Source organism: Equus caballus, chromosome X (assembly GCF_041296265.1).
Source record: "Equus caballus isolate H_3958 breed thoroughbred chromosome X, TB-T2T, whole genome shotgun sequence".
Lineage (NCBI taxonomy): Eukaryota > Metazoa > Chordata > Mammalia > Perissodactyla > Equidae > Equus > Equus caballus.
The window spans coordinates 58,009,779-58,037,127 of record NC_091715.1 but is presented as its reverse complement, the minus strand read 5'-3'; positions in this window follow the sequence as shown (position 1 = coordinate 58,037,127).

The window sequence follows — 27,349 nt, the reverse complement described above, 5'->3', positions numbered from 1 at the left end:
TGCAGAGCGAGTTGTTTCTTAGCTTCCCAAAGAGCTGGAAGCAAGATGCTGTGGGGCCCAACTCGCCCTTTGGAAAGAAGCCTGCACGTTGTGCCTTTCAGCTCTAGGGCAATGTAGCACACCCAGAGCAGAAGTCCTACTTCAGCCAGATCAGGCCTGCAAAGAACCTGCCTTTCACAGGCCTTTGGAAGAGATGTTCCCGGTAGGCTGTAAGAGCACTGTGCAGAGCGAGTTGTTTCTTAGCTTCCCAAAGAGCTGGAAGCAAGATGCTGTGGGGCCCAACTCGCCCTTTGGAAAGAAGCCTGCACGTTGTGCCTTTCAGCTCTAGGGCAAAGTAGCACACCCAGAGCAGAAGTCCTACTTCAGCCAGATCAGGCCTGCAAAGAAACTGCGTTTCACAGGCCTTTGGAAGAGATGTTCCCGGTAGGCTGTAAGAGCACTGTGCAGAGCGATTTGTTTCTTAGCTTCCCAAAGAGCTGGAAGCAAGATGCTGTGGGGCCCAACTCGCCCTTTGGAAAGAAGCCTGCACGTTGTGCCTTTCAGCTCTAGGACAATGTAGCACACCCAGAGCAGAAGTCCTACTTCAGCCAGATCAGGCCTGCAAAGAAACTGCGTTTCACAGGCCTTTGGAAGAGATGTTCCCGGTAGGCTGTAAGAGCACTGTGCAGAGCGAGTGGTATCTTAGCTTCCCAAAGAGCTGGAAGCAAGATGCTGTGGGGCCCAACTCGCCCTTTGGAAAGAAGCCTGCACGTTGTGCCTTTCAGCTCTAGGGCAAAGTGGCACACCGAGAGCAGAAGTCCTACTTCAGCCAGAACAGGCCTGCAAAGAAACTGCGTTTCAGAGGCCTTTGGAAGAGATGTTCCCGGTAGGCTGTAAGAGCACTGTGCAGAGCGAGTTGTTTCTTATCTTCCCAAAGAGCTGGAAGCAAGATGCTGTGGGGCCCAACTCGCCCTTTGGAAAGAAGCCTGCACGTTGTGCCTTTCAGCTCTAGGGCAAAGTAGCACACCCAGAGCAGAAGTCCTACTTCAGCCAGATCAGGCCTGCAAAGAAACTGCGTTTCACAGGCCTTTGGAAGAGATGTTCCCAGTAGGCTGTAAGAGCACTGTGCAGAGCGAGTTGTTTCTTAGCTTCCCAAAGAGCTGGAAGCAAGATGCTGTGGGGCCCAACTCGCCCTTTGGAAAGAAGCCTGCACATTGTGCCTTTCAGCTCTGGGCAAAGTAGCACACCCAGAGCAGAAGTCCTACTTCAGCCAGATCAGGCCTGCAAAGAAACTGCGTTTCACAGGCCTTTGGAAGAGATGTTCCCGGTAGGCTGTAAGAGCACTGTGCAGAGCGAGTTGTTTCTTAGCTTCCCAAAGAGCTGGAAGCAAGATGCTGTGGGGCCCAACTCGCCCTTTGGAAAGAAGCCTGCACGTTGTGCCTTTCAGCTCTAGGACAATGTAGCACACCCAGGGCAGAAGTCCTACTTCAGCCAGATCAGGCCTGCAAAGAAACTGCGTTTCACAGGCCTTTGGAAGAGATGTTCCCGGTAGGCTGTAAGAGCACTGTGCAGAGCGAGTTGTTTCGTAGCTTCCCAAAGAGCTGGAAGCAAGATCCTGTGGGGCCCAACTCGCCATTTGGAAAGAAGCCTGCACGTTGTGCCTTTCAGCTCTAGGGCAATGTAGCACACCCAGAGCAGAAGTCCTACTTCAGCCAGATCAGGCCTGCAAAGAAACTGCGTTTCACAGGCCTTTGGAAGAGATGTTTCCGGTAGGCTGTAAGAGCACTGTGCAGAGCGAGTTGTTTCTTAGCTTCCCAAAGAGCTGGAAGCAAGATGCTGTGGGGCCCAACTCGCCCTTTGGAAAGAAGCCTGCACGTTGTGCCTTTCAGATCTAGGGCAAAGTGGCACACCGAGAGCAGAAGTCCGACTTCTGCCAGATCAGGCCTGCAAAGAAACTGCGTTTCACAGGCCTTTGGAAGAGATGTTCCCGGTAGGCTGTAAGAGCACTGTGCAGAGCGAGTTGTTTCTTAGCTTCCCAAAGAACTGGAAGCAAGATGCTGTGGGGCCCAACTCGCCCTTTGGAAAGAAGCCTGCACGTTGTGCCTTACTGCTCTAGGGCAATGTAGCACACCCAGAGCAGAAGTCCTACTTCAGCCAGATCAGGCCTGCAAAGAAACTGCGTTTCACAGGCCTTTGGAAGAGATGTTCCCGGTAGGCTGTAAGAGCACTGTGCAGAGCGAGTTGTTTCTTAGCTTCCCAAAGAGCTGGAAGCAAGATGCTGTGGGGCCCAACTCGACCTTTGGAAAGCAGCCTGCACGTTGTGCCTTTCAGCTCTAGGGCAAAGTGGCACACCGAGAGCAGAAGTTCTACTTCAGCCAGAACAGGCCTGCAAAGAAACTGCGTTTCACAGGCCTTTGGAAGAGATGTTCCCGGTAGGCTGTAAGAGCAATGTGCAGAGCGAGTTGTTTCTTAGCTTCCCAAAGAGCTGGAAGCAAGATGCTGTGGGGCCCAACTCGCCCTTTGGAAAGAAGCCTGCACGTTGTGCCTTACAGCTCTAGGGCAATGTAGCACACCCAGAGCAGAAGTCCTACTTCAGCCAGATCAGGCCGGCAAAGAAACTGCGTTTCACAGGCCTTTGGAAGAGATGTTCCCGGTAGGCTGTAAGAGCACTGTGCAGAGCGAGTTGTTTCTTAGCTTCCCAAAGAGCTGGAAGCAAGATGCTGTGGGGCCCAACTCGCCCTTTGGAAAGAAGCCTGCACGTTGTGCCTTTCAGCTCTAGGGCAATGTAGCACACCCAGAGCAGAAGTCCTACTTCAGCCAGATCAGGCCTGCAAAGAAACTGCGTTTCACAGGCCTTTGGAAGAGATGTTCCCGGTAGGCTGTAAGAGCACTGTGCAGAGCGAGTTGTTTCTTAGCTTCCCAAAGAGCTGGAAGCAAGATGCTGTGGGGCCCAACTCGCCCTTTGGAAAGAAGCCTGCACGTTGTGCCTTTCAGCTCTAGGGCAATGTAGCACACCCAGAGCAGAAGTCCTACTTCAGCCAGATCAGGCCTGCAAAGAACCTGCCTTTCACAGGCCTTTGGAAGAGATGTTCCCGGTAGGCTGTAAGAGCACTGTGCAGAGCGAGTTGTTTCTTAGCTTCCCAAAGAGCTGGAAGCAAGATGCTGTGGGGCCCAACTCGCCCTTTGGAAAGAAGCCTGCACGTTGTGCCTTTCAGCTCTAGGGCAAAGTAGCACACCCAGAGCAGAAGTCCTACTTCAGCCAGATCAGGCCTGCAAAGAAACTGCGTTTCACAGGCCTTTGGAAGAGATGTTCCCGGTAGGCTGTAAGAGCACTGTGCAGAGCGATTTGTTTCTTAGCTTCCCAAAGAGCTGGAAGCAAGATGCTGTGGGGCCCAACTCGCCCTTTGGAAAGAAGCCTGCACGTTGTGCCTTTCAGCTCTAGGACAATGTAGCACACCCAGAGCAGAAGTCCTACTTCAGCCAGATCAGGCCTGCAAAGAAACTGCGTTTCACAGGCCTTTGGAAGAGATGTTCCCGGTAGGCTGTAAGAGCACTGTGCAGAGCGAGTGGTATCTTAGCTTCCCAAAGAGCTGGAAGCAAGATGCTGTGGGGCCCAACTCGCCCTTTGGAAAGAAGCCTGCACGTTGTGCCTTTCAGCTCTAGGGCAAAGTGGCACACCGAGAGCAGAAGTCCTACTTCAGCCAGAACAGGCCTGCAAAGAAACTGCGTTTCACAGGCCTTTGGAAGAGATGTTCCCGGTAGGCTGTAAGAGCACTGTGCAGAGCGAGTTGTTTCTTAGCTTCCCAAAGAGCTGGAAGCAAGATGCTGTGGGGCCCAACTCGCCCTTTGGAAAGAAGCCTGCACGTTGTGCCTTTCACCTGTAGGGCAATGTAGCACACCCAGAGCAGAAGTCCTACTTCAGCCAGATAAGGCCTGCAAAGAAACTGCGTTTCACAGGCCTTTGGAAGAGATGTTCCCGGTAGGCTGTAAGAGCACTGTGCAGAGCGAGTTGTTTCTTAGCTTCCCAAAGAGCTGGAAGCAAGATGCTGTGGGGCCCAACTCGCCCTTTGGAAAGAAGCCTGCACGTTGTGCCTTTCAGCTCTAGGGCAAAGTGGCACACCGAGAGCAGAAGTCCTACTTCAGCCAGAACAGGCCTGCAAAGAAACTGCGTTTCACAGGCCTTTGGAAGAGATGTTCCCGGTAGGCTGTAAGAGCACTGTGCAGAGCGAGTTGTTTCTTAGCTTCCCAAAGAGCTGGAAGCAAGATGCTGTGGGGCCCAACTCGCCCTTTGGAAAGAAGCCTGCACGTTGTGCCTTTCAGCTCTAGGGCAATGTAGCACACCCAGAGCAGAAGTCCTACTTCAGCCAGATCAGGCCTGCAAAGAAACTGCGTTTCACAGGCCTTTGGAAGAGATGTTCCCGGTAGGCTGTAAGAGCACTGTGCAGAGCGAGTTGTTTCTTAGCTTCCCAAAGAGCTGGAAGCAAGATGCTGTGGGGCCCAACTCGCCCTTTGGAAAGAAGCCTGCACGTTGTGCCTTTCAGCTCTAGGGCAATGTAGCACACCCAGAGCAGAAGTCCTACTTCAGCCAGATCAGGCCTGCAAAGAACCTGCCTTTCACAGGCCTTTGGAAGAGATGTTCCCGGTAGGCTGTAAGAGCACTGTGCAGAGCGAGTTGTTTCTTAGCTTCCCAAAGAGCTGGAAGCAAGATGCTGTGGGGCCCAACTCGCCCTTTGGAAAGAAGCCTGCACGTTGTGCCTTTCAGCTCTAGGGCAAAGTAGCACACCCAGAGCAGAAGTCCTACTTCAGCCAGATCAGGCCTGCAAAGAAACTGCGTTTCACAGGCCTTTGGAAGAGATGTTCCCAGTAGGCTGTAAGAGCACTGTGCAGAGCGAGTTGTTTCTTAGCTTCCCAAAGAGCTGGAAGCAAGATGCTGTGGGGCCCAACTCGCCCTTTGGAAAGAAGCCTGCACATTGTGCCTTTCAGCTCTGGGCAAAGTAGCACACCCAGAGCAGAAGTCCTACTTCAGCCAGATCAGGCCTGCAAAGAAACTGCGTTTCACAGGCCTTTGGAAGAGATGTTCCCGGTAGGCTGTAAGAGCACTGTGCAGAGCGAGTTGTTTCTTAGCTTCCCAAAGAGCTGGAAGCAAGATGCTGTGGGGCCCAACTCGCCCTTTGGAAAGAAGCCTGCACGTTGTGCCTTTCAGCTCTAGGACAATGTAGCACACCCAGGGCAGAAGTCCTACTTCAGCCAGATCAGGCCTGCAAAGAAACTGCGTTTCACAGGCCTTTGGAAGAGATGTTCCCGGTAGGCTGTAAGAGCACTGTGCAGAGCGAGTTGTTTCGTAGCTTCCCAAAGAGCTGGAAGCAAGATCCTGTGGGGCCCAACTCGCCATTTGGAAAGAAGCCTGCACGTTGTGCCTTTCAGCTCTAGGGCAATGTAGCACACCCAGAGCAGAAGTCCTACTTCAGCCAGATCAGGCCTGCAAAGAAACTGCGTTTCACAGGCCTTTGGAAGAGATGTTCCCGGTAGGCTGTAAGAGCACTGTGCAGAGCGAGTTGTTTCTTAGCTTCCCAAAGAGCTGGAAGCAAGATGCTGTGGGGCCCAACTCGCCCTTTGGAAAGAAGCCTGCACGTTGTGCCTTTCAGATCTAGGGCAAAGTGGCACACCGAGAGCAGAAGTCCGACTTCTGCCAGATCAGGCCTGCAAAGAAACTGCGTTTCACAGGCCTTTGGAAGAGATGTTCCCGGTAGGCTGTAAGAGCACTGTGCAGAGCGAGTTGTTTCTTAGCTTCCCAAAGAACTGGAAGCAAGATGCTGTGGGGCCCAACTCGCCCTTTGGAAAGAAGCCTGCACGTTGTGCCTTACTGCTCTAGGGCAATGTAGCACACCCAGAGCAGAAGTCCTACTTCAGCCAGATCAGGCCTGCAAAGAAACTGCGTTTCACAGGCCTTTGGAAGAGATGTTCCCGGTAGGCTGTAAGAGCACTGTGCAGAGCGAGTTGTTTCTTAGCTTCCCAAAGAGCTGGAAGCAAGATGCTGTGGGGCCCAACTCGCCCTTTGGAAAGCAGCCTGCACGTTGTGCCTTTCAGCTCTAGGGCAAAGTGGCACACCGAGAGCAGAAGTTCTACTTCAGCCAGAACAGGCCTGCAAAGAAACTGCGTTTCACAGGCCTTTGGAAGAGATGTTCCCGGTAGGCTGTAAGAGCAATGTGCAGAGCGAGTTGTTTCTTAGCTTCCCAAAGAGCTGGAAGCAAGATGCTGTGGGGCCCAACTCGCCCTTTGGAAAGAAGCCTGCACGTTGTGCCTTTCAGCTCTAGGGCAATGTAGCACACCCAGAGCAGAAGTCCTACTTCAGCCAGATCAGGCCTGCAAAGAACCTGCCTTTCACAGGCCTTTGGAAGAGATGTTCCCGGTAGGCTGTAAGAGCACTGTGCAGAGCGAGTTGTTTCTTAGCTTCCCAAAGAGCTGGAAGCAAGATGCTGTGGGGCCCAACTCGCCCTTTGGAAAGAAGCCTGCACGTTGTGCCTTTCAGCTCTAGGGCAAAGTAGCACACCCAGAGCAGAAGTCCTACTTCAGCCAGATCAGGCCTGCAAAGAAACTGCGTTTCACAGGCCTTTGGAAGAGATGTTCCCGGTAGGCTGTAAGAGCACTGTGCAGAGCGATTTGTTTCTTAGCTTCCCAAAGAGCTGGAAGCAAGATGCTGTGGGGCCCAACTCGCCCTTTGGAAAGAAGCCTGCACGTTGTGCCTTTCAGCTCTAGGACAATGTAGCACACCCAGAGCAGAAGTCCTACTTCAGCCAGATCAGGCCTGCAAAGAAACTGCGTTTCACAGGCCTTTGGAAGAGATGTTCCCGGTAGGCTGTAAGAGCACTGTGCAGAGCGAGTTGTTTCTTAGCTTCCCAAAGAGCTGGAAGCAAGATGCTGTGGGGCCCAACTCGCCCTTTGGAAAGAAGCCTGCACGTTGTGCCTTTCAGCTCTAGGACAAAGTAGCACACCCAGAGCAGAAGTCCTACTTCAGCTAGATCAGGCCTGCAAAGAAACTGCGTTTCACAGGCCTTTGGAAGAGATGTTCCCGGTAGGCTGTAAGAGCACTGTGCAGAGCGAGTTGTTTCTTAGCTTCCCAAAGAGCTGGAAGCAAGATGCTGTGGGGCCCAACTCGCCCTTTGGAAAGAAGCCTGCACGTTGTGCCTTTCAGCTCTAGGGCAATGTAGCACACCCAGAGCAGAAGTCCTACTTCTGCCAGATCAGGCCTGCAAAGAAACTGCGTTTCTCAGGCCTTTGGAAGAGATGTTCCCGGTAGGCTGTAAGAGCACTGTGCAGAGCGACTTGTTTCTTAGCTTCCCAAAGAGCTGGAAGCAAGATGCTGTGGGGCCCAACTCGCCCTTTGGAAAGAAGCCTGCACGTTGAGCCTTTCAGCTCTAGGGCAATGTAGCACACCCAGAGCAGAAGTCCTACTTCTGCCAGATCAGGCCTGCAAAGAAACTGCGTTTCACAGGCCTTTGGAAGAGATGTTCCCGGTAGGCTGTAAGAGCACTGTGCAGAGCGAGTTGTTTCTTAGCTTCCCAAAGAGCTGGAAGCAAGATGCTGTGGGGCCCAACTCGCCCTTTGGAAAGAAGCCTGCACGTTGTGCCTTTCAGATCTAGGGCAAAGTGGCACACCGAGAGCAGAAGTCCGACTTCAGCCAGATCAGGCCTGCAAAGAAACTGCGTTTCACAGGCCTTTGGAAGAGATGTTCCCGGTAGGCTGTAAGAGCACTGTGCAGAGCGAGTTGTTTCTTAGCTTCCCAAAGAGCTCGAAGCAAGATGCTGTGGGGCCCAACTCGCCCTTTGGAAAGAAGCCTGCACGTTGTGCCTTTCAGCTTTAGGGCAATGTAGCACACCCAGAGCAGAAGTCCTGCTTCAGCCAGATCAGGCCTGCAAAGAAACTGCGTTTCACAGGCCTTTGGAAGAGATGTTCCCGGTAGGCTGTAAGAGCACTGTGCAGAGCGAGTTGTTTCTTAGCTTCCCAAAGAGCTGGAAGCAAGATGCTGTGGGGCCCAACTCGCCCTTTGGAAAGAAGCCTGCACGTTGTGCCTTTCAGCTCTAGGGCAAAGTAGCACACCGAGAGCAGAAGTCCTACTTCAGCCAGAACAGGCCTGCAAAGAAACTGCGTTTCACAGGCCTTTGGAAGAGATGTTCCCGGTAGGCTGTAAGAGCACTGTGCAGAGCGAGTTGTTTCTTAGCTTCCCAAAGAGCTGGAAGCAAGATGTTGTGGGGCCCAACTCGCCCTTTGGAAAGAAGCCTGCACGTTGTGCCTTACAGCTCTAGGGCAATGTAGCACACCCAGAGCAGAAGTCCTACTTCAGCCAGATCAGGCCTGCAAAGAAACTGCATTTCACAGGCCTTTGGAAGAGATGTTCCCGGTAGGCTGTAAGAGCACTGTGCAGAGCGAGTTGTTTCTTAGCTTCCCAAAGAGCTGGAAGCAAGATGCTGTGGGGCCCAACTCGCCCTTTGAAGGAAGCCTGCACGTTGTGCCTTTCAGCTCTAGGGCAATGTAGCACACCCAGAGCAGAAGTCCTACTTCAGCCAGATCAGGCCTGCAAAGAAACTGCGTTTCACAGGCCTTTGGAAGAGATGTTCCCGGTAGGCTGTAAGAGCACTGTGCAGAGCGAGTTGTTTCTTAGCTTCCCAAAGAGCTGGAAGCAAGATGCTGTGGGGCCCAACTCGCCCTTTGGAAAGAAGCCTGCACGTTGTGCCTTTCAGCTCTAGGGCAATGTAGCCCACCCAGAGCAGAAGTCCTACTTCAGCCCGATCAGGCCTGCAAAGAAACTGCGTTTCACAGGCCTTTGGAAGAGATGTTCCCGGTAGGCTGTAAGAGCACTGTGCAGAGCGAGTTGTTTCTTAGCTTCCCAAAGAGCTGGAAGCAAGATGCTTTGGGGCCCAACTCGCCCTTTGGAAAGAAGCCTGCACGTTGTGCCTTTCAGCTCTAGGGCAATGTAGCACACCCAGAGCAGAAGTCCTACTTCAGCCAGATCAGGCCTGCAAAGAAACTGCGTTTCACAGGCCTTTGGAAGAGATGTTCCCGGTAGGCTGTAAGAGCACTGTGCAGAGCGAGTTGTTTCGTAGCTTCCCAAAGAGCTGGAAGCAAGATCCTGTGGGGCCCAACTCGCCATTTGGAAAGAAGCCTGCACGTTGTGCCTTTCAGCTCTAGGGCAATGTAGCACACCCAGAGCAGAAGTCCTACTTCAGCCAGATCAGGCCTGCAAAGAAACTGCGTTTCACAGGCCTTTGGAAGAGATGTTCCCGGTAGGCTGTAAGAGCACTGTGCAGAGCGAGTTGTTTCTTAGCTTCCCAAAGAGCTGGAAGCAAGATGCTGTGGGGCCCAACTCGCCCTTTGGAAAGAAGCCTGCACGTTGTGCCTTTCAGATCTAGGGCAAAGTGGCACACCGAGAGCAGAAGTCCGACTTCTGCCAGATCAGGCCTGCAAAGAAACTGCGTTTCACAGGCCTTTGGAAGAGATGTTCCCGGTAGGCTGTAAGAGCACTGTGCAGAGCGAGTTGTTTCTTAGCTTCCCAAAGAACTGGAAGCAAGATGCTGTGGGGCCCAACTCGCCCTTTGGAAAGAAGCCTGCACGTTGTGCCTTACTGCTCTAGGGCAATGTAGCACACCCAGAGCAGAAGTCCTACTTCAGCCAGATCAGGCCTGCAAAGAAACTGCGTTTCACAGGCCTTTGGAAGAGATGTTCCCGGTAGGCTGTAAGAGCACTGTGCAGAGCGAGTTGTTTCTTAGCTTCCCAAAGAGCTGGAAGCAAGATGCTGTGGGGCCCAACTCCCCCTTTGGAAAGCAGCCTGCACGTTGTGCCTTTCAGCTCTAGGGCAAAGTGGCACACCGAGAGCAGAAGTTCTACTTCAGCCAGAACAGGCCTGCAAAGAAACTGCGTTTCACAGGCCTTTGGAAGAGATGTTCCCGGTAGGCTGTAAGAGCAATGTGCAGAGCGAGTTGTTTCTTAGCTTCCCAAAGAGCTGGAAGCAAGATGCTGTGGGGCCCAACTCGCCCTTTGGAAAGAAGCCTGCACGTTGTGCCTTACAGCTCTAGGGCAATGTAGCACACCCAGAGCAGAAGTCCTACTTCAGCCAGATCAGGCCGGCAAAGAAACTGCGTTTCACAGGCCTTTGGAAGAGATGTTCCCGGTAGGCTGTAAGAGCACTGTGCAGAGCGAGTTGTTTCTTAGCTTCCCAAAGAGCTGGAAGCAAGATGCTGTGGGGCCCAACTCGCCCTTTGGAAAGAAGCCTGCACGTTGTGCCTTTCAGCTCTAGGGCAATGTAGCACACCCAGAGCAGAAGTCCTACTTCAGCCAGATCAGGCCTGCAAAGAAACTGCGTTTCACAGGCCTTTGGAAGAGATGTTCCCGGTAGGCTGTAAGAGCACTGTGCAGAGCGAGTTGTTTCTTAGCTTCCCAAAGAGCTGGAAGCAAGATGCTGTGGGGCCCAACTCGCCCTTTGGAAAGAAGCCTGCACGTTGTGCCTTTCAGCTCTAGGGCAATGTAGCACACCCAGAGCAGAAGTCCTACTTCAGCCAGATCAGGCCTGCAAAGAACCTGCCTTTCACAGGCCTTTGGAAGAGATGTTCCCGGTAGGCTGTAAGAGCACTGTGCAGAGCGAGTTGTTTCTTAGCTTCCCAAAGAGCTGGAAGCAAGATGCTGTGGGGCCCAACTCGCCCTTTGGAAAGAAGCCTGCACGTTGTGCCTTTCAGCTCTAGGGCAAAGTAGCACACCCAGAGCAGAAGTCCTACTTCAGCCAGATCAGGCCTGCAAAGAAACTGCGTTTCACAGGCCTTTGGAAGAGATGTTCCCGGTAGGCTGTAAGAGCACTGTGCAGAGCGATTTGTTTCTTAGCTTCCCAAAGAGCTGGAAGCAAGATGCTGTGGGGCCCAACTCGCCCTTTGGAAAGAAGCCTGCACGTTGTGCCTTTCAGCTCTAGGACAATGTAGCACACCCAGAGCAGAAGTCCTACTTCAGCCAGATCAGGCCTGCAAAGAAACTGCGTTTCACAGGCCTTTGGAAGAGATGTTCCCGGTAGGCTGTAAGAGCACTGTGCAGAGCGAGTTGTTTCTTAGCTTCCCAAAGAGCTGGAAGCAAGATGCTGTGGGGCCCAACTCGCCCTTTGGAAAGAAGCCTGCACGTTGTGCCTTTCAGCTCTAGGACAAAGTAGCACACCCAGAGCAGAAGTCCTACTTCAGCTAGATCAGGCCTGCAAAGAAACTGCGTTTCACAGGCCTTTGGAAGAGATGTTCCCGGTAGGCTGTAAGAGCACTGTGCAGAGCGAGTTGTTTCTTAGCTTCCCAAAGAGCTGGAAGCAAGATGCTGTGGGGCCCAGCTCGCCCTTTGGAAAGAAGCCTGCACGTTGTGCCTTTCAGCTCTAGGGCAATGTAGCACACCCAGAGCAGAAGTCCTACTTCTGCCAGATCAGGCCTGCAAAGAAACTGTGTTTCTCAGGCCTTTGGAAGAGATGTTCCCGGTAGGCTGTAAGAGCACTGTGCAGAGCGACTTGTTTCTTAGCTTCCCAAAGAGCTGGAAGCAAGATGCTGTGGGGCCCAACTCGCCCTTTGGAAAGAAGCCTGCACGTTGAGCCTTTCAGCTCTAGGGCAATGTAGCACACCCAGAGCAGAAGTCCTACTTCTGCCAGATCAGGCCTGCAAAGAAACTGCGTTTCACAGGCCTTTGGAAGAGATGTTCCCGGTAGGCTGTAAGAGCACTGTGCAGAGCGAGTTGTTTCTTAGCTTCCCAAAGAGCTGGAAGCAAGATGCTGTGGGGCCCAACTCGCCCTTTGGAAAGAAGCCTGCACGTTGTGCCTTTCAGATCTAGGGCAAAGTGGCACACCGAGAGCAGAAGTCCGACTTCAGCCAGATCAGGCCTGCAAAGAAACTGCGTTTCACAGGCCTTTGGAAGAGATGTTCCCGGTAGGCTGTAAGAGCACTGTGCAGAGCGAGTTGTTTCTTAGCTTCCCAAAGAGCTCGAAGCAAGATGCTGTGGGGCCCAACTCGCCCTTTGGAAAGAAGCCTGCACGTTGTGCCTTTCAGCTTTAGGGCAATGTAGCACACCCAGAGCAGAAGTCCTGCTTCAGCCAGATCAGGCCTGCAAAGAAACTGCGTTTCACAGGCCTTTGGAAGAGATGTTCCCGGTAGGCTGTAAGAGCACTGTGCAGAGCGAGTTGTTTCTTAGCTTCCCAAAGAGCTGGAAGCAAGATGCTGTGGGGCCCAACTCGCCCTTTGGAAAGAAGCCTGCACGTTGTGCCTTTCAGCTCTAGGGCAAAGTAGCACACCGAGAGCAGAAGTCCTACTTCAGCCAGAACAGGCCTGCAAAGAAACTGCGTTTCACAGGCCTTTGGAAGAGATGTTCCCGGTAGGCTGTAAGAGCACTGTGCAGAGCGAGTTGTTTCTTAGCTTCCCAAAGAGCTGGAAGCAAGATGCTGTGGGGCCCAACTCGCCCTTTGAAGGAAGCCTGCACGTTGTGCCTTTCAGCTCTAGGGCAATGTAGCACACCCAGAGCAGAAGTCCTACTTCAGCCAGATCAGGCCTGCAAAGAAACTGCGTTTCACAGGCCTTTGGAAGAGATGTTCCCGGTAGGCTGTAAGAGCACTGTGCAGAGCGAGTTGTTTCTTAGCTTCCCAAAGAGCTGGAAGCAAGATGCTGTGGGGCCCAACTCGCCCTTTGGAAAGCAGCCTGCACGTTGTGCCTTTCAGCTCTAGGGCAATGTAGCCCACCCAGAGCAGAAGTCCTACTTCAGCCAGATCAGGCCTGCAAAGAAACTGCGTTTCACAGGCCTTTGGAAGAGATGTTCCCGGTAGGCTGTAAGAGCACTGTGCAGAGCGAGTTGTTTCTTAGCTTCCCAAAGAGCTGGAAGCAAGATGCTTTGGGGCCCAACTCGCCCTTTGGAAAGAAGCCTGCACGTTGTGCCTTTCAGCTCTAGGGCAATGTAGCACACCCAGAGCAGAAGTCCTACTTCAGCCAGATCAGGCCTGCAAAGAAACTGCGTTTCACAGGCCTTTGGAAGAGATGTTCCCGGTAGGCTATAAGAGCACTGTGCAGAGCGAGTTGTTTCTTAGGTTCCCAAAGAGCTGGAAGCAAGATGCTGTGGGGACCAACTCGCCCTTTGGAAAGAAGCCTGCACGTTGTGCCTTTCAGCTGTGGGCAAAGTAGCACACCCAGAGCAGAAGTCCTACTTCAGCCAGATCAGGCCTGCAAAGAAACTGCGTTTCACAGGCCTTTGGAAGAGATGTTCCCGGTAGGCTGTAAGAGCACTGTGCAGAGCGAGTTGTTTCTTAGCTTCCCAAAGAGCTGGAAGCAAGATGCTGTGGGGCCCAACTCGCCCTTTGGAAAGAAGCCTGCATGTTGAGCCTTTCAGCTCTAGGACAATGTAGCACACCCAGAGCAGAAGTCCTACTTCAGCCAGATCAGGCCTGCAAAGAAACTGCGTTTCAAAGGCCTTTGGAAGAGATGTTCCCACTGGGGTGTAAGAGCACTGAGCAGAGCAAGTTGTTTCTTAGCTTCCCAAAGAGCTGGAAGCAAGATGCTGTGGGGCCCAACTCGCCCTTTGGAAAGAAGCCTGCACGTTGTGCCTTTCAGCTCTAGGGCAATGTAGCACACCCAGAGCAGAAGTCCTACTTCAGCCAGATCAGGCCTGCAAAGAAACTGCGTTTCACAGGCCTTTGGAAGAGATGTTCCCGGTAGGCTGTAAGAGCACTGTGCAGAGCGAGTTGTTTCTTAGCTTCCCAAAGAGCTGGAAGCAAGATGCTGTGGGGCCCAACTCGCCCTTTGGAAAGAAGCCTGCACGTTGTGCCTTTCAGCTCTAGGGCAATGTAGCACACCCAGAGCAGAAGTCCTACTTCAGCCAGATCAGGCCTGCAAAGAAACTGCATTCCACAGGCCTTTGGAAGAGATGTTCCCACTAGGGATGTAAGAGCACTGAGCAGAGCGAGTTGTTTCTTAGCTTCCCAAAGAGCTGGAAGCAAGATGCTGTGGGGCCCAACTCGCCCTTTGGAAAGAAGCCTGCACGTTGTGCCTTTCAGCTCTAGGGCAATGTAGCACACCCAGAGCAGAAGTCCTACTTCAGCCAGATCTGGCCTGCAAAGAAACTGCGTTTCGCAGGCCTTTGGAGGAGATGTTCCCGTTAGGCTGTAAGAGCACTAGGCAGAGCGAGTTGTTTCTTAGCTTCCCAAAGAGCTGGAAGCAAGATGCTGTGGGGCCCAACTCGCCCTTTGGAAAGAAGCCTGCACGTTGTGCCTTTCAGCTCTAGGGCAATGTAGCACACCCAGAGCAGAAGTCCTACTTCAGCCAGATCAGGCCTGTAAAGAAACTGTGTTTCACAGGCCTTTGGAAGAGATGTTCCCGGTAGGCTGTAAGAGCACTGTGCAGAGCGAGTTGTTTCTTAGCTTCCCAAAGAGCTGGAAGCAAGATGCTTTGGGGCCCAACACGCCCTTTGGAAAGAAGCCTGCACGTTGTGCCTTTCAGCTCTAGGGCAATGTAGCACACCCAGAGCAGAAGTCCTACTTCAGCCAGATCAGGCCTGCAAAGAAACTGCGTTTCACAGGTCTTTGGAAGAGATGTTCCCGGTAGGCTGTAAGAGCACTGTGCAGAGCGAGTTCTTTCTTAGCTTCCCAAAGAGCTGGAAGCAAGATGCTGTGGGGCCCAACTCGCCCTTTGGAAAGAAGCCTGCACGTTGTGCCTTTCAGCTCTAGGGCAATGTAGCACACCCAGAGCAGAAGTCCTACTTCAGCCAGATCAGGCCTGCAAAGAAACTGCGTTTCAAAGGCCTTTGGAAGAGATGTTCCCACTGGGGTGTAAGAGCACTGAGCAGAGCAACTTGTTTCTTAGCTTCCCAAAGAGCTGGAAGCAAGATGCTGTGGGGCCCAACTCGCCCTTTGGAAAGAAGCCTGTACGTTGTGCCTTTCAGCTCTAGGGCAATGTAGCACACCCAGAGCAGAAGTCCTACTTCAGCCAGATCAGGCCTGCAAAGAAACTGCATTTCACAGGCCTTTGGAAGAGATGTTCCCAGTAGGCTGTAAGAGCACTGTGCAGAGCGAGTTGTTTCTTAGCTTCCCAAAGAGCTGGAAGCAAGATGCTGTGGGGCCCAACTCGCCCTTTGGAAAGAAGCCTGCACGTTGTGCCTTTCAGCTCTAGCGCAATGTAGCACACCCAGAGCAGAAGTCCTACTTCAGCCAGATCAGGCCTGCATAGAATCTGCGTTTCACAGGCCTTTGGAAGAGATGTTCCCGGTAGGCTGTAAGAGCACTGTGCAGAGCGAGTTGTTTCTTAGCTTCCCAAAGAGCTGGAAGCAAGATGCTGTGGGGCCCAACTCGCCCTTTGGAAAGAAGCCTGCACGTTGTGCCTTTCAGCTCTAGGGCAATGTAGCACACCCAGAGCAGAAGTCCTACTCTGCCAGATCAGGCCTGCAAAGAAACTGCGTTTCACAGGCCTTTGGAAGAGATGTTCCCGGAAGGCTGTAAGAGCACTGTGCAGAGCGAGTTGTTTCATAGCTTCCCAAAGAGCTGGAAGCAAGATGCTGTGGGGCCCAACTCGCCCTTTGGAAAGAAGCCTGCACGTTGTGCCTTTCAGCTCTAGGGCAAAGTAGCACACCGAGAGCAGAAGTCCTGCTTCAGCCAGATCAGGCCTGCAAAGAAACTGCGTTTCACAGGCCTTTGGAAGAGATGTTCCCGGTAGGCTGTAAGAGCACTGTGCAGAGCGAGTTGTTTCTTAGCTTCCCAAAGAGCTGGAAGCAAGATGCTCTGGGGCCCAACTCGCCCTTTGGAAAGAAGCCTGCACGTTGTGCCTTTCAGCTCTAGGGCAATGTAGCACACCCAGAGCAGAAGTCCTACTTCTGCCAGATCAGGCCTGCAAAGAAACTGCGTTTCACAGGCCTTTGAACGAGATGTTCCCGGTAGGCTGCAAGAGCACTGTGCAGAGCGAGTTGTTTCTTAGCTTCCCAAAGAGCTGGAAGCAAGATCCTGTAGGGCCCAACTCGCCCTTTGGAAAGAAGCCTGCACGTTCTGCCTTTCAGCTCTAGGGCAATGTAGCACACCCAGAGCAGAAGTCCTACTTCAGCCAGATCTGGCCTGCAAAGAAACTGCGTTTCGCAGGCCTTTGGAGGAGATGTTCCCGTTAGGCTGTAAGAGCACTAGGCAGAGCGACTTGGTTCTTAGCTTCCCAAAGAGCTGGAAGCAAGATGCTGTGGGGCCCAACTCGCCCTTTGGAAAGAAGCCTGCACGTTGTGCCTTTCAGCTCTAGGGCAATGTAGCACACCCAGAGCAGAAGTCCTACTTCAGCCAGATCAGGCCTGCAAAGAAACTGCGTAACAGGCCTTTGGAAGAGATGTTCCCGGTAGGCTGTAAGAGCACTGTGCAGAGCGAGTTGTTCCTAAGCATCAAAAAGAGCTGGAAGCAAGATGCTGTGGGGCCCAACTCGCCCTTTGGAAAGAAGCCTGCACGTTGTGCCTTTCAGCTCTAGGGCAATGTAGCACACCCAGAGCAGTAGTCCTACTTCAGCCAGATCAGGCCTGCATAGAAACTGCGTTTCACAGGCCTTTGGAAGAGATGTTCCCGGTAGGCTGTAAGAGCACTGTGCAGAGCGAGTTGTTTCTTAGCTTCCCAAAGAGCTGGAAGCAAGATGCTGTGGGGCCCAACTCGCCCTTTGGAAAGAAGCCTGCACGTTGTGCCTTTCAGCTCTAGGGCAATGTAGCACACCCAGAGCAGAAGTCCTACTTCAGCCATATCTGGCCTGCAAAGAAACTGCGTTTCGCAGGCCTTTGGAGGAGATGTTCCCGTTAGGCTGTAAGAGCACTAGGCAGAGCGACTTGGTTCTTAGCTTCCCAAAGAGCTGGAAGCAAGATGCTGTGGGGCCCAACTCGCCCTTTGGAAAGAAGCCTGCACGTTGTGCCTTTCAGCTCTAGGGCAATGTAGCACACCCAGAGCAGAAGTCCTACTTCAGCCAGATCAGGCCTGCAAAGAAACTTCGTTTCACAGGCCTTTGGAAGAGATGCTCCCGGTAGGCTGTAAGAGCACTGTGCAGAGCGAGTTGTTTCTTAGCTTCCCAAAGAGCTGGAAGCAAGATGCTGTGGGGCCCAACTCGCCCTTTGGAAAGAAGCCTGCACGTTGTGCCTTTCAGCTCTAGGGCAATGTAGCACACCCAGAGCAGAACTCCTACTTCAGCCAGATCAGGCCTGCAAAGAAACTGCGTTTCACAGGCCTTTGGAAGAGATGCTCCCGGTAGGCTGTAAGAGCACTGTGTAGAGCGAGTTGTTTCTTAGCTTCCCAAAGAGCTGGAAGCAAGATGCTGTGGGGCCCAACTCGCCCTTTGGAAAGAAGTCTGCACGTTGTGCCTTTCAGCTCTAGGGCAATGTAGCACACCCAGAGCAGAACTCCTACTTCAGCCAGATCAGGCCTGCAAAGAAACTGCGTTTCACAGGCCTTTGGAAGAGATGCTCCCGGTAGGCTGTAAGAGCACTGTGCAGAGCGAGTTGTTTCTTAGCTTCCCAAAGAGCTGGAAGCAAGATGCTGTGGGGCCCAACTCGCCCTTTGGAAAGAAGCCTGCACGTTGTGCCTTTCAGCTCTAGGGCAATGTAGCACACCCAGAGCAGAAGTCCTACTTCTGCCAGATCAGGCCTGCAAAGAAACTGCGTTTCACAGGCCTTTGGAAGACATGTTCCCGGTAGGCTGTAAGAGCACTGTGCAGAGCGAGTTGTTTCTTAGCCTCCCAAAGAGCTGGAAGCAAGATGCTGTGGTGCCCAACTCGCCCTTTGGAAAGAAGCCTGCACGTTGTGCCTTTCAGCTCTAGGGCAATGTAGCACACCCAGAGCAGAAGTCCTACTTCAGCCAGATCAGGCCTGCAAAGAAACTGCGTTTCACAGGCCTTTGGAAGAGATGTTCCCGGTAAGCTGCAAGAGCACTGTGCAGAGCGAGTTGTTTCTTAGCTTCCCAAAGAGCTGGAAGCAAGATCCTGTAGGGCCAAACTCGCCCTTTGGAAAGAAGCCTGCACGTTCTGCCTTTCAGCTCTAGGTCAATGTAGCACACCCAGAGCAGAAGTCCTACTTCAGCCAGATCTGGCCTGCAAAGAAACTGTGTTTCGCAGGCCTTTGGAGGAGATGTTCCCGTTAGGCTGTAAGAGCACTAGGCAGAGCGAGTTGTTTCTTAGCTTCCCAAAGAGCTGGAAGCAAGATGCTGTGGGGCCCAACTCGCCCTTTGGAAAGAAGCCTGCACGTTGTGCCTTTCAGCTCTAGGGCAATGTAGCACACCCAGAGCAGAAGTCCTACTTCAGCCAGATCAGGCCTGCAAAGAAACTGCGTTTCACAGGCCTTTGGAAGAGATGTTCCCGTTAGTCTGTAAGAGCACTGTGCAGAGCGAGTTGTTTCTTAGCTTCCCAAAGAGCTGGAAGCAAGATGCTGTGGGGCCCAACTCGCCCTTTGGAAAGAAGCCTGCACGTTGTGCCTTTCAGCTCTAGGGCAATGTAGCACACCCAGAGCAGAAGTCCTACTTCAGCCAGATCAGGCCTGCCAAGAAACTGCGTTTCACAGGCCTTTGGAAGAGATGTTCCCGGTAGGCTGTAAGAGCACTGTGCAGAGCGAGTTGTTTCTTAGCTTCCCAAAGAGCTGGAAGCAAGATGCTGTGGGGCCCAACTCGCCCTTTGGAAAGAAGCCTGCACGTTGTGCCTTTCAGCTCTAGGGCAATGTAGCACACCCAGAGCAGAAGTCCTACTTCAGCCAAATCAGGCCTGCATAGAAACGGCGTTTCACAGGCCTTTGGAAGAGATGTTCCCGGTAGGCTGTAAGAGCACTGTGCAGAGCGAGTTGTTTCTTAGCTTCCCAAAGAGCTGTAAGCAAGATGCTTTGGGGCCCAACTCGCACTTTGGAAAGAAGACTGCACGTTGTGCCTTTCAGCTCTAGGGCAATGTAGCACACCCAGAGCAGAAGTCCTACTTCAGCCAGATCAGGCCTGCAAAGAAACTGCGTTTCACAGGCCTTTGGAAGAGATGTTCCCGGTAGGCTGTAAGAGCACTATGCAGAGCGAGTTGTTTCTTAGCTTCCCAAAGAGCTGGAAGCAAGATGCTGTGGGGCCCAACTCGCCCTTTGGAAAGAAGCCTGCACGTTGTGCCTTTCAGCTCTAGGGCAATGTAGCACACCCAGAGCAGAAGTCCTACTTCAGCCAGATCAGGCCTGCAAAGAAACTGCGTTTCACAGGCCTTTTGAAGAGATGTTTCCGGTAGGCTGTAAGAGCACTGTGCAGAGCGAGTTGTTTCTTAGCTTCCCAAAGAGCTGGAAGGAAGATGCTGTGGGGCCCAACTCGCCCTTTGGAAAGAAGCCTGCACGTTGTGCCTTTCAGCTCTAGGGCAATGTAGCACACCCAGAGCAGAAGTCCTACTTCAGCCAGATCAGGCCTGTAAAGTAACTGTGTTTCACAGGCCTTTGGAAGAGATGTTCCCGGTAGGCTGTAAGAGCACTGTGCAGAGCGAGTTGTTTCTTAGCTTCCCAAAGAGCTGGAAGCAAGATGCTTTGGGGCCCAACTCGCCCTTTGGAAAGAAGCCTGCACGTTGTGCCTTTCAGCTCTAGGTCAATGTAGCACACCCAGAGCAGAAGTCCTACTTCAGCCAGATCAGGCCTGCAAAGAAACTGCGTTTCACAGGCCTTTGGAAGAGATGTTCCCGGTAGGCTGTAAGAGCACTGTGCAGAGCGAGTTGTTTCTTAGCTTCCCAAAGAGCTGGAAGCAAGATGCTGTGGGGCCCAACTCGCCCTTTGGAAAGAAGCCTGCACGTTGTGCCTTTCAGCTCTAGGGCAATGTAGCACACCGAGAGCTGAAGTCCTACTTCTGCCAGATCAGGCCTGCAAAGAAACTGCGTTTCACAGGCCTTTGGAAGAGATGTTCCCGGTAGGCTGTAAGAGCACTGTGCAGAGCGAGTTGTTTCTTAGCTTCCCAAAGAGCTGGAAGCAAGATGCTGTGGGGCCCAACTCGCCCTTTGGAAAGCAGCCTGCACGTTGTGCCTTTCAGCTCTAGGGCAATGTAGCACACCCAGAGCAGAAGTTCTACTTCTGCCAGATCAGGCCTGCAAAGAAACTGCGTTCCAAAGGCATTTGCAGGAGATGTTACAGGATGGCTGTAAGAGAGGAGTGCAGAGCGAGTTGTTTCTTAGCTTCCAAAGGAGCTGGAAGCAAGATGCTTTGGGGCCCAAATCGCCCTTTGGAAAGAAGCCTGCACGTTGTGCCTTTCAGCTCTAGGGCAATGTAGCACACCCAGAGCAGAAGTCCTACTTCAGCCAGATCAGGCCTGCAAAGAAACTGCGTTTCACAGGCCTTTGGAAGAGATGTTCCCGGTAGGCTGTAAGAGCACTGTGCAGAGCGAGTTGTTTCTTAGCTTCCCAAAGAGCTGGAAGCAAGATGCTGTGGGGCCCAACTCGCCCTTTGGAAAGAAGCCTGCACGTTGTGCCTTTCAGCTCTAGGGCAATGTAGCACACCCAGAGCAGAAGTCCTACTTCAGCCAGATCAGGACTGCAAAGAAACTGCGTTTCACAGGCCTTTGGAAGAGATGCTCCCGGTAGGCTGTAAGAGCACTGTGCAGAGCGAGTTGTTTCTTAGCTTCCCAAAGAGCTGGAAGCAAGATGCTGTGGGGCCCAACTCGCCCTTTGGAAAGAAGCCTGCACGTTGTGCCTTTCAGCTCTAGGGCAATGTAGCACACCCAGAGCAGAACTCCTACTTCAGCCAGATCAGGCCTGCAAAGAAACTGCGTTTCACAGGCCTTTGGAAGAGATGCTCCCGGTAGGCTGTAAGAGCACTGTGCAGAGCTAGTTGTTTCTTAGCTTCCCAAAGAGCTGGAAGCAAGATGCTGTGGGGCCCAACTCGCCCTTTGGAAAGAAGCCTGCACGTTGTGCCTTTCAGCTCTAGGGCAATGTAGCACACCCAGAGCAGAAGTTCTACTTCAGCCAGATCAGGCCTGCAAAGAAACTGCGTTTCACAGGCCTTTGGAAGAGATGTTCCCACTACGGTGTAAGAGCACTGAGCAGAGCGAGTTGTTTCTAAGCTTCCCAAAGAGCTGGAAGCAAGATGCTGTGGGGCCCAACTCGCCCTTTGGAAAGAAGCCTGCACGTTGTGCCTTTCAGCTCTAGGGCAATGTAGCACACCCAGAGCAGAAGTCCTACTTCAGCCAGATCAGGCCTGCAAAGAAACTGCGTTTCACAGGCCTTTGGAAGAGATGTTCCCTGTAGGCTGTAAGAGCACTGTGCAGAGCGAGTTGTTTCTTAGCTTCCCAAAGAGCTGGAAGCAAGATGCTGTGGGGCCCAACTCGCCCTTTGGAAAGAAGCCTGCACGTTGTGCCTTTCAGCTCTAGGGCAATGTAGCACACCCAGAGCAGAAGTCCTACTTCTGCCAGATCAGGCCTGCAAAGAAACTGCGTTTCACAGGCCTTTGGAAGAGATGTTCCCGGTAGGCTGTAAGAGCACTGTGCAGAGCGAGTTGTTTCTTAGCTTCCCAAAGAGCTGGAAGCAAGATGCTGTGGGGCCCAACTCGCCCTTTGGAAAGCAGCCTGCACGTTGTGCCTTTCAGCTCTAGGGCAATGTAGCACACCCAGAGCAGAAGTTCTACTTCTGCCAGATCATGCCTGCAAAGAAACTGCGTTCCAAAGGCATTTGCAGGAGATGTTGCAGGATGGCTGTAAGAGAGGAGTGCAGAGCGAGTTGTTTCTTAGCTTCCAAAGGAGCTGGAAGCAAGATGCTTTGGGGCCCAAATCGCCCTTTGGAAAGAAGCCTGCACGTTGTGCCTTTCAGCTCTAGGGCAATGTAGCAAACCCAGAGCAGAATTCCTACTTCAGCCAGATCAGGCCTGCAAAGAAACTGCGTTTCACAGGCCTTTGGAAGAGATGTTCCTGGTAGGCTGTAAGAGCACTGTGCAGAGCGAGTTGTTTCTTAGCTTCCCAAAGAGCTGGAAGCAAGATGCTGTGGGGCCAAACTCGCACTTTGGAAAGAAGCCTGCACGTTGTGCCTTTCAGCTCTAGGGCAATGTAGCACACCCAGAGCAGAAGTCCTACTTCAGCCAGATCAGGACTGCAACGAAACTGCGTTTCACAGGCCTTTGGAAGAGATGCTCCCGGTAGGCTGTAAGAGCACTGTGCAGAGCGAGTTGTTTCTTAGCTTCCCAAAGAGCTGGAAGCAAGATGCTGTGGGGCCCAACTCGCCCTTTGGAAAGAAGCCTGCACGTTGTGCCTTTCAGCTCTAGGGCAATGTAGCACACCCAGAGCAGAAGTCCTACTTCAGCCAGATCAGGACTGCAACGAAACTGCGTTTCACAGGCCTTTGGAAGAGATGCTCCCGGTAGGCTGTAAGAGCACTGTGCAGAGCGACTTGTTTCTTAGCTTCCCAAAGAGCTGGAAGCAAGATGCTGTGGGGCCCAACTCGCCCTTTGGAAAGAAGCCTGCACGTTGTGCCTTTCAGCTCTAGGGCAATGTAGCACACCCAGAGCAGAACTCCTACTTCAGCCAGATCAGGCCTGCAAAGAAACTGCGTTTCACAGGCCTTTGGAAGAGATGCTCCCGGTAGGCTGTAAGAGCACTGTGCAGAGCGAGTTGTTTCTTAGCTTCCCAAAGAGCTGGAAGCAAGATGCTGTGGGGCCCAACTCGCCCTTTGGAAAGAAGCCTGCACGTTGTGCCTTTCAGCTCTAGGGCAATGTAGCACACCCAGAGCAGAAGTCCTACTTCAGCCAGATCAGGCCTGCAAAGAAACTGCGTTTCACAGGCCTTTGGAAGAGATGTTCCCGGTAGGCTGTAAGAGCACTGTGCAGAGCGAGTTGTTTCTTAGCTTCCCAAAGAGCTGGAAGCAAGATGCTGTGGGGCCCAACTCGCCCTTTGGAAAGAAGCCTGCACGTTGTGCCTTTCAGCTCTAGGGCAATGTAGCACACCCAGAGCAGAAGTCCTTTTCAGCCAGATCAGGCCTGCAAAGAAACTGCGTTTCACAGGCCTTTGGAAGAGATGTTCCCGGTAAGCTGCAAGAGCACTGTGCAGAGCGAGTTGTTTCTTAGCTTCCCAAAGAGCTGGAAGCAAGATCCTGTAGGGCCAAACTCGCCCTTTGGAAAGAAGCCTGCACGTTGTGCCTTTCAGCTCTAGGGCAATGTAGCACACCCAGAGCAGAAGTCCTACTTCAGCCAGATCTGGCCTGCAAAGAAACTGCATTTCGCAGGCCTTTGGAGGAGATGTTCCCGTTAGGCTGTAAGAGCACTAGGCAGAGCGAGTTGTTTCTTAGCTTCCCAAAGAGCTGGAAGCAAGATGCTGTGGGGCCCAACTCGCCCTTTGGAAAGAAGCCTGCACGTTGTGCCTTTCAGCTCTAGGGCAAAGTAGCACACCCAGAGCAGAAGTCCTACTTCAGCCAGATCAGGCCTGCAAAGAAACTGCGTTTCACAGGCCTTTGGAAGAGATGTTCCCGTTAGTCTGTAAGAGCACTGTGCAGAGCGAGTTGTTTCTTAGCTTCCCAAAGAGCTGGAAGCAAGATGGTGTGGGGCCCAACACGCCCTTTGGAAAGAAGCCTGCACGTTGTGCCTTTCAGCTCTAGGGCAATGTAGCACACCCAGAGCAGAAGTCCTACTTCAGCCAGATCAGGCCTGCATAGAAACTGCGTTTCACAGGCCTTTGGAAGAGATGTTCCCGGTAGGCTGTAAGAGCACTGTGCAGAGCGAGTTGTTTCTTAGCTTCCCAAAGAGCTGGAAGCAAGATGCTGTGGGGCCCAACTCGCCCTTTGGAAAGAAGCCTGCACGTTGTGCCTTTCAGCTCTAGGGCAATTTAGCACACCCAGAGCAGAAGTCCTACTTCAGCCAAATCAGGCCTGCATAGAAACTGCGTTTCACAGGCCTTTGGAAGAGATGTTCCCGGTAGGCTGTAAGAGCACTCTGCAGAGCGAGTTGTTTCTTAGCTTCCCAAAGAGCTGTAAGCAAGATGCTTTGGGGCCCAACTCGCACTTTGGAAAGAAGACTGCACGTTGTGCCTTTCAGCTCTAGGGCAATGTAGCACACCCAGAGCAGAACTCCTACTTCAGCCAGATCAGGCCTGCAAAGAAACTGCGTTTCACAGGCCTTTGGAAGAGATGTTTCCGGTAGGCTGTAAGAGCACTGTGCAGAGCGAGTTGTTTCTTAGCTTCCCAAAGAGCTGGAAGCAAGATGCTGTGGGGCCCAACTCGCCCTTTGGAAAGAAGCCTGCACGTTGTGCCTTTCAGCTCTAGGGCAATGTAGCACACCCAGAGCAGAAGTCCTACTTCAGCCAGATCAGGCCTGTAAAGAAACTGTGTTTCACAGGCCTTTGGAAGAGATGTTCCCGGTAGGCTGTAAGAGCACTGTGCAGAGCGAGTTGTTTCTTAGCTTCCCAAAGAGCTGGAAGCAAGATGCTTTGGGGCCCAACTCGCCCTTTGGAAAGAAGCCTGCACGTTGTGCCTTTCAGCTCTAGGGCAATGTAGCACACCCAGAGCAGAAGTCCTACTTCAGCCAGATCAGGCCTGCAAAGAAACTGCGTTTCACAGGCCTTTGGAAGAGATGTTCCCGGTAGGCTGTAAGAGCACTGTGCAGAGCGAGTTGTTTCTTAGCTTCCCAAAGAGCTGGAAGCAAGATGCTGTGGGGCCCAACTCGCCCTTTGGAAAGAAGCCTGCACGTTGTGCCTTTCAGCTCTAGGGCAATGTAGCACACCCAGAGCAGAAGTCCTACTTCTGCCAGATCAGGCCTGCAAAGAAACTGCGTTTCACAGGCCTTTGGAAGAGATGTTCCCGGTAGGCTGTAAGAGCACTGTGCAGAGCGAGTTGTTTCTTAGCTTCCCAAAGAGCTGGAAGCAAGATGCTGTGGGGCCCAACTCGCCCTTTGGAAAGCAGCCTGCACGTTGTGCCTTTCAGCTCTAGGGCAATGTAGCACACCCAGAGCAGAAGTTCTACTTCTACCAGATCATGCCTGCAAAGAAACTGCGTTCCAAAGGCATTTGCAGGAGATGTTGCAGGATGGCTGTAAGAGAGGAGTGCAGAGCGAGTTGTTTCTTAGCTTCCAAAGGAGCTGGAAGCAAGATGCTTTGGGGCCCAAATCGCCCTTTGGAAAGAAGCCTGCACGTTGTGCCTTTCAGCTCTAGGGCAATGTAGCACACCCAGAGCAGAAGTCCTACTTCAGCCAGATCTGGCCTGCAAAGAAACTGCGTTTCACAGGCCTTTGGAAGAGATGTTCCTGGTAGGCTGTAAGAGCACTGTGCAGAGCGAGTTGTTTCTTAGCTTCCCAAAGAGCTGGAAGCAAGATGCTGTGGGGCCCAACTCGCCCTTTGGAAAGAAGCCTGCACGTTGTGCCTTTCAGCTCTAGGGCAATGTAGCACACCCAGAGCAGAAGTCCTACTTCAGCCAGATCAGGCCTGCAAAGAAACTGCGTTTCACAGGCCTTTGGAAGAGATGTTCCCGGTAGGCTGCAAGAGCACTAGGCAGAGCGAGTTGTTTCTTAGCTTCCCAAAGAGCTGGAAGCAAGATGCTGTGGGGCCCAACTCGCCCTTTAGAAAGAAGCCTGCACGTTGTGCCTTTCAGGTCTAGGGCAATGTAGCACACCCAGAGCAGAAGTCCTACTTCAGCCAGATCAGGCCTGCAAAGAAACTGCGTAACAGGCCTTTGGAAGAAATGTTCCCGGTAGTCTGTAAGAGCACTGTGCAGAGCGAGTTGTTTCTTAGCTTCCCAAAGAGCTGGAAGCACGATGCTGTGGGGCCCAACTCGCCCTTTGGAAAGAAGCCTGCACGTTGTGCCTTTCAGCTCTAGGGCAAAGTAGCACACCCAGAGCAGAAGTCCTACTTCAGCCAGATCAGGCCTGCAAAGAAACTGCGTTTCACAGGCCTTTGGAAGAGATGTTCCCGGTAGGCTGTAAGAGCACTGTGCCGAGCGAGTTGTTTCTTAGCTTCCCAAAGAGCTGGAAGCAAGATGCTGTGGGGCCCAACTCGCCCTTTGGAAAGAAGCCTGCACGTTGTGCCTTTCAGCTCTAGGGCAAAGTAGCACACCCAGAGCAGAAGTCCTACTTCAGCCAGATCAGGCCTGCAAAGAAACTGCGTTTCACAGGCCTTTGGAAGACATGTTCCCACTAGGCTGTAAGAGCACTGTGCAGAGCGAGTTGTTTCTTAGCTTCCCAAAGAGCTGGAAGCAAGATGCTGTGGGGCCCAACTCGCCCTTTGGAAAGAAGCCTGCACGTTGTGCCTTTCAGCTCTAGGGCAAAGTAGCACACCCAGAGCAGAAGTCCTACTTCAGCCAGATCAGGCCTGCAAAGAAACTGCGTTTCACAGGCCTTTGGAAGTGATGTTCCCGGTAGGCTGTAAGAGCACTGTGCAGAGCGAGTTGTTTCTTAGCTTCCCAAAGAGCTGGAAGCAAGATGCTGTGGGGCCCAACTCGCCCTTTGGAAAGAAGCCTGCACGTTGTGCCTTTCAGCTCTAGGGCAAAGTAGCACACCCAGAGCAGAAGTCCTACTTCAGCCAGATCAGGCCTGCAAAGAAACTGCGTTTCACAGGCCTTTGGAAGAGATGTTCCCGGTAGGCTGTAAGAGCACTGTGCCGAGCGAGTTGTTTCTTAGCTTCCCAAAGAGCTGGAAGCAAGATGCTGTGGGGCCCAACTCGCCCTTTGGAAAGAAGCCTGCACGTTGTGCCTTTCAGCTCTAGGGCAAAGTAGCACACCCAGAGCAGAAGTCCTACTTGAGCCAGATCAGGCCTGCAAAGAAACTGCGTTTCACAGGCCCTCGGAAGACATGTTCCCACTAGGCTGTAAGAGCACTGTGCAGAGCGAGTTGTTTCTTAGCTTCCCAAAGAGCTGGAAGCAAGATGCTGTGGGGCCCAACTCGCCCTTTGGAAAGAAGCCTGCACGTTGTGCCTTTCAGCTCTAGGGCAAAGTAGCACACCCAGAGCAGAAGTCCTACTTCAGCCAGATCAGGCCTGCAAAGAAACTGCGTTTCACAGGCCTTTGGAAGACATGTTCCCGGTAGGCTGTAAGAGCACTGTGCAGAGCGAGTTGTTTCTTACCTTCCCAAAGAGCTGGAAGCAAGATGCTGTGGGGCCCAACTCGCCCTTTGGAAAGAAGCCTGCACGTTGTGCCTTTCAGCTCTAGGGCAAAGTAGCACACCCAGAGCAGAAGTCCTACTTCAGCCAGATCAGGCCTGCAAAGAAACTGCGTTTCACAGGCCTTTGGAAGACATGTTCCCACTAGGCTGTAAGAGCACTGTGCAGAGCGAGTTGTTTCTTAGCTTCCCAAAGAGCTGGAAGCAAGATGCTGTGGGGCCCAACTCGCCCTTTGGAAAGAAGCCTGCACGTTGTGCCTTTCAGCTCTAGGGCAAAGTAGCACACCCAGAGCAGAAGTCCTACTTCAGCCAGATCAGGCCTGCAAAGAAACTGCGTTTC